General features: G+C 45.8%; 14 non-coding genes across 14 annotated transcripts in view; all 14 read left to right on the forward strand.

Moving 5' to 3' along the window:
- Window positions 1-92: 92 nt before the first annotated feature.
- TRNAT-UGU (transfer RNA threonine (anticodon UGU)) lies at window positions 93-165 on the forward strand. The gene has a single exon. It is a non-coding gene; the product is annotated as a tRNA-Thr (tRNA).
- A 457-nt stretch (window positions 166-622) lies between these two features.
- Window positions 623-705, forward strand: TRNAL-CAG (transfer RNA leucine (anticodon CAG)). Its single transcript has one exon. It is a non-coding gene; the product is annotated as a tRNA-Leu (tRNA).
- A 99-nt stretch (window positions 706-804) lies between these two features.
- On the forward strand, window positions 805-877 carry TRNAT-UGU (transfer RNA threonine (anticodon UGU)). Its single transcript has one exon. It is a non-coding gene; the product is annotated as a tRNA-Thr (tRNA).
- Window positions 878-1,334: 457 nt separating this feature from the next.
- On the forward strand, window positions 1,335-1,417 carry TRNAL-CAG (transfer RNA leucine (anticodon CAG)). Its single transcript has one exon. It is a non-coding gene; the product is annotated as a tRNA-Leu (tRNA).
- A 91-nt stretch (window positions 1,418-1,508) lies between these two features.
- On the forward strand, window positions 1,509-1,581 carry TRNAT-UGU (transfer RNA threonine (anticodon UGU)). The gene has a single exon. It is a non-coding gene; the product is annotated as a tRNA-Thr (tRNA).
- Window positions 1,582-2,071: 490 nt separating this feature from the next.
- Window positions 2,072-2,154, forward strand: TRNAL-CAG (transfer RNA leucine (anticodon CAG)). Its single transcript has one exon. It is a non-coding gene; the product is annotated as a tRNA-Leu (tRNA).
- Window positions 2,155-2,253: 99 nt separating this feature from the next.
- On the forward strand, window positions 2,254-2,326 carry TRNAT-UGU (transfer RNA threonine (anticodon UGU)). The gene has a single exon. It is a non-coding gene; the product is annotated as a tRNA-Thr (tRNA).
- Window positions 2,327-2,783: 457 nt separating this feature from the next.
- Window positions 2,784-2,866, forward strand: TRNAL-CAG (transfer RNA leucine (anticodon CAG)). Its single transcript has one exon. It is a non-coding gene; the product is annotated as a tRNA-Leu (tRNA).
- Window positions 2,867-2,965: 99 nt separating this feature from the next.
- On the forward strand, window positions 2,966-3,038 carry TRNAT-UGU (transfer RNA threonine (anticodon UGU)). The gene has a single exon. It is a non-coding gene; the product is annotated as a tRNA-Thr (tRNA).
- Window positions 3,039-3,495: 457 nt separating this feature from the next.
- Window positions 3,496-3,578, forward strand: TRNAL-CAG (transfer RNA leucine (anticodon CAG)). The gene has a single exon. It is a non-coding gene; the product is annotated as a tRNA-Leu (tRNA).
- Window positions 3,579-3,677: 99 nt separating this feature from the next.
- TRNAT-UGU (transfer RNA threonine (anticodon UGU)) lies at window positions 3,678-3,750 on the forward strand. The gene has a single exon. It is a non-coding gene; the product is annotated as a tRNA-Thr (tRNA).
- Window positions 3,751-4,207: 457 nt separating this feature from the next.
- On the forward strand, window positions 4,208-4,290 carry TRNAL-CAG (transfer RNA leucine (anticodon CAG)). Its single transcript has one exon. It is a non-coding gene; the product is annotated as a tRNA-Leu (tRNA).
- Window positions 4,291-4,381: 91 nt separating this feature from the next.
- On the forward strand, window positions 4,382-4,454 carry TRNAT-UGU (transfer RNA threonine (anticodon UGU)). The gene has a single exon. It is a non-coding gene; the product is annotated as a tRNA-Thr (tRNA).
- A 490-nt stretch (window positions 4,455-4,944) lies between these two features.
- Window positions 4,945-5,000, forward strand: part of TRNAL-CAG (transfer RNA leucine (anticodon CAG)) — an 83-nt gene continuing 27 nt past the window's right edge. The window contains exon 1 of the tRNA in view: window positions 4,945-5,000. This exon is cut by the window's right edge and continues 27 nt beyond it. This is a non-coding gene — a tRNA (tRNA-Leu).

Consider the following 5,000-nt stretch of genomic DNA (forward strand, 5'->3'; position numbering starts at 1 on the left):
AGCTTTTCTTTGCTTGCATTTACATTCTTCAGCTCGTCTACCGCTGAACCTCTAGTACAAAAAAAGAACTTGTGTTCAACACTGACAAAAAGGGCTCCATAGCTCAGGGGTTAGAGCACTGGTCTTGTAAACCAGGGGTCGCGAGTTCAAATCTCGCTGGGGCCTTTGCTGCAAAGCTTGGCGACTGTTTCTCACATAGCAGCGTCATAAGAATTTTTCCCCAAAGTCCCAAGGAAACGTTAGGGTGGAAACGTTCGAAGGCCTCTAGATTAGGAAATCAAAACGTTAGGACGACTTGACTTTCCAGAGATCTTGAATTAGACAATATCTACTAGAAACACCCACTTTCTAATTCTGCATCCAAGGAAAAGTGCACTTGAAGCAAACGGCCATCTCTTGTTAACAGCAAGATGCTTGTTTTCTGAGCGTGCACTTCTAACATCCAGTTTTGTTCTTTCATTCCAACGCATTGGAAATGATGTAGGTAGCAAGGATTGGTGATAAGGGTAAAGCTGCTTCTATCGCAATTTCTCCATCAAGTAACCTTCAGCGGATTTATTTTACGGGCACATTAGATCAACCTGTGAGCGTCGTCGGTCTCACCCAATGACAAGCATCACAGGTCAGGATGGCCGAGCGGTCTAAGGCGCTGCGTTCAGGTCGCAGTCTCCCCTGGAGGCGTGGGTTCGAATCCCACTTCTGACAGCTTTTAAGCTTTTCTTTGCTTGCATTTACATTCTTCAGCTCGTCTACCGCTGAACCTCGAGTACAAAAAAAGAACTTGTGTTCAATGCTGACAAAAAGGGCTCCATAGCTCAGGGGTTAGAGCGCTGGTCTTGTAAACCAGGGGTCGTGAGTTCAAATCTCGCTGGGGCCTTTGCTGCAAAGCTTGGCGACTGTATCTCACATAGCAGCGTCATAAGAATTTTTCCCCAAAGTCCCAAGAAAACGTTAGGTTGGAAACGTTCGAAGGCCTCTAGATTAGGAAATCAAAACGTTAGGACGACTTGACTTTCCAGAGATCTTGAATTAGACAATATCTACTAGAAACACCCACTTTCTAATTCTGCATCCAAGGAAAAGTGCACTTGAAGCAAACGGCCATCTCTTGTTAACAGCAAGATGCTTGTTTTCTGAGCGTGCACTTCTAACATCCAGTTTTGTTCTTTCATTCCAACGCATTGGAAATGATGTAGGTAGCAAGGAATGGTGATAAGGGTAAAGCTGCTTCTATCGCAATTTCTCCATCAAGTAACCTTCAGCGGATTTATTTTACGGGCACATTAGATCAACCTGTGAGCGTCGTCGGTCTCACCCAATGACAAGCATCACAGGTCAGGATGGCCGAGCGGTCTAAGGCGCTGCGTTCAGGTCGCAGTCTCCCCTGGAGGCGTGGGTTCAAATCCCACTTCTGACAGCTTTTCTTTGCTTGCATTTACATTCTTCAGCTCGTCTACCGCTGAACCTCTAGTACAAAAAAAGAACTTGTGTTCAATGCTGACAAAAAGGGCTCCATAGCTCAGGGGTTAGAGCACTGGTCTTGTAAACCAGGGGTCGCGAGTTCAAATCTCGCTGGGGCCTTTGCTGCAAAGCTTGGCGACTGTATCTCACATAGCAGCGTCATAAGAATTTTTCCCCAAAGTCCCAAGGAAACGTTAGGGTGGAAACGTTCGAAGGACTCTAGATTAGGAAATCAAAACGTTAGGACGACTTGACTTTCCAGAGATCTTGAATTAGACAATATCTACTAGAAACACCCACTTTCTAATTCTGCATCCAAGGAAAAGTGCACTTGAAGCAAACGGCCATCTCTTGTTAACAGCAAGATGCTTGTTTTCTGAGCGTGCACTTCTAACATCCAGTTTTGTTCTTTCATTCCAACGCATTGGAAATGATGTAGGTAGCAAGGAATGGTGATAAGGGTAAAGCTGCTTCTATCGCAATTTTTCCATCAAGTAACCTTCAGCGGATTTATTTTACGGGCACATTAGATCAACCTGTGAGCGTCATCGGTCTCACATTAGATCAACCTGTGAGCGTCGTCGGTCTCACCCAATGACAAGCATCACAGGTCAGGATGGCCGAGCGGTCTAAGGCGCTGCGTTCAGGTCGCAGTCTCCCCTGGAGGCGTGGGTTCAAATCCCACTTCTGACAGCTTTTAAGCTTTTCTTTGCTTGCATTTACATTCTTCAACTTGTCTACCGCTGAACCTCGAGTACAAAAAAAGAACTTGTGTTCAATGCTGACAAAAAGGGCTCCATAGCTCAGGGGTTAGAGCACTGGTCTTGTAAACCAGGGGTCGCGAGTTCAAATCTCGCTGGGGCCTTTGCTGCAAAGCTTGGCGACTGTATCTCACATAGCAGCGTCATAAGAATTTTTCCCCAAAGTCCCAAGGAAACGTTAGGGTGGAAACGTTCGAAGGCCTCTAGATTAGGGAATCAAAACGTTAGGACGACTTGACTTTCCAGAGATCTTGAATTAGACAATATCTACTAGAAACACCCACTTTCTAATTCTGCATCCAAGGAAAAGTGCACTTGAAGCAAACGGCCATCTCTTGTTAACAGCAAGATGCTAGTTTTCTGAGCGTGCACTTCTAACATCCAGTTTTGTTCTTTCATTCCAACGCATTGGAAATGATGTAGGTAGCAAGGAATGGTGATAAGGGTAAAGCTGCTTCTATCGCAATTTCTCCATCAAGTAACCTTCAGCGGATTTATTTTACGGGCACATTAGATCAACCTGTGAGCGTCGTCGGTCTCACCCAATGACAAGCATCACAGGTCAGGATGGCCGAGCGGTCTAAGGCGCTGCGTTCAGGTCGCAGTCTCCCCTGGAGGCGTGGGTTCGAATCCCACTTCTGACAGCTTTTAAGCTTTTCTTTGCTTGCATTTACATTCTTCAGCTCGTCTACCGCTGAACCTCTAGTACAAAAAAAGAACTTGTGTTCAACACTGACAAAAAGGGCTCCATAGCTCAGGGGTTAGAGCACTGGTCTTGTAAACCAGGGGTCGCGAGTTCAAATCTCGCTGGGGCCTTTGCTGCAAAGCTTGGCGACTGTTTCTCACATAGCAGCGTCATAAGAATTTTTCCCCAAAGTCCCAAGGAAACGTTAGGTTGGAAACGTTCGAAGGCCTCTAGATTAGGAAATCAAAACGTTAGGACGACTTGACTTTCCAGAGATCTTGAATTAGACAATATCTACTAGAAACACCCACTTTCTAATTCTGCATCCAAGGAAAAGTGCACTTGAAGCAAACGGCCATCTCTTGTTAACAGCAAGATGCTTGTTTTCTGAGCGTGCACTTCTAACATCCAGTTTTGTTCTTTCATTCCAACGCATTGGAAATGATGTAGGTAGCAAGGATTGGTGATAAGGGTAAAGCTGCTTCTATCGCAATTTCTCCATCAAGTAACCTTCAGCGGATTTATTTTACGGGCACATTAGATCAACCTGTGAGCGTCGTCGGTCTCACCCAATGACAAGCATCACAGGTCAGGATGGCCGAGCGGTCTAAGGCGCTGCGTTCAGGTCGCAGTCTCCCCTGGAGGCGTGGGTTCGAATCCCACTTCTGACAGCTTTTAAGCTTTTCTTTGCTTGCATTTACATTCTTCAGCTCGTCTACCGCTGAACCTCGAGTACAAAAAAAGAACTTGTGTTCAATGCTGACAAAAAGGGCTCCATAGCTCAGGGGTTAGAGCGCTGGTCTTGTAAACCAGGGGTCGTGAGTTCAAATCTCGCTGGGGCCTTTGCTGCAAAGCTTGGCGACTGTATCTCACATAGCAGCGTCATAAGAATTTTTCCCCAAAGTCCCAAGAAAACGTTAGGTTGGAAACGTTCGAAGGCCTCTAGATTAGGAAATCAAAACGTTAGGACGACTTGACTTTCCAGAGATCTTGAATTAGACAATATCTACTAGAAACACCCACTTTCTAATTCTGCATCCAAGGAAAAGTGCACTTGAAGCAAACGGCCATCTCTTGTTAACAGCAAGATGCTTGTTTTCTGAGCGTGCACTTCTAACATCCAGTTTTGTTCTTTCATTCCAACGCATTGGAAATGATGTAGGTAGCAAGGAATGGTGATAAGGGTAAAGCTGCTTCTATCGCAATTTCTCCATCAAGTAACCTTCAGCGGATTTATTTTACGGGCACATTAGATCAACCTGTGAGCGTCGTCGGTCTCACCCAATGACAAGCATCACAGGTCAGGATGGCCGAGCGGTCTAAGGCGCTGCGTTCAGGTCGCAGTCTCCCCTGGAGGCGTGGGTTCAAATCCCACTTCTGACAGCTTTTCTTTGCTTGCATTTACATTCTTCAGCTCGTCTACCGCTGAACCTCTAGTACAAAAAAAGAACTTGTGTTCAATGCTGACAAAAAGGGCTCCATAGCTCAGGGGTTAGAGCACTGGTCTTGTAAACCAGGGGTCGCGAGTTCAAATCTCGCTGGGGCCTTTGCTGCAAAGCTTGGCGACTGTATCTCACATAGCAGCGTCATAAGAATTTTTCCCCAAAGTCCCAAGGAAACGTTAGGGTGGAAACGTTCGAAGGACTCTAGATTAGGAAATCAAAACGTTAGGACGACTTGACTTTCCAGAGATCTTGAATTAGACAATATCTACTAGAAACACCCACTTTCTAATTCTGCATCCAAGGAAAAGTGCACTTGAAGCAAACGGCCATCTCTTGTTAACAGCAAGATGCTTGTTTTCTGAGCGTGCACTTCTAACATCCAGTTTTGTTCTTTCATTCCAACGCATTGGAAATGATGTAGGTAGCAAGGAATGGTGATAAGGGTAAAGCTGCTTCTATCGCAATTTTTCCATCAAGTAACCTTCAGCGGATTTATTTTACGGGCACATTAGATCAACCTGTGAGCGTCATCGGTCTCACATTAGATCAACCTGTGAGCGTCGTCGGTCTCACCCAATGACAAGCATCACAGGTCAGGATGGCCGAGCGGTCTAAGGCGCTGCGTTCAGGTCGCAGTCTCCCCTGGAG

The sequence above is a fragment of the Aquarana catesbeiana genome, linkage group LG12, assembly GCF_042186555.1.
Source record: "Aquarana catesbeiana isolate 2022-GZ linkage group LG12, ASM4218655v1, whole genome shotgun sequence".
In the NCBI taxonomy this organism is placed as follows: domain Eukaryota; kingdom Metazoa; phylum Chordata; class Amphibia; order Anura; family Ranidae; genus Aquarana; species Aquarana catesbeiana.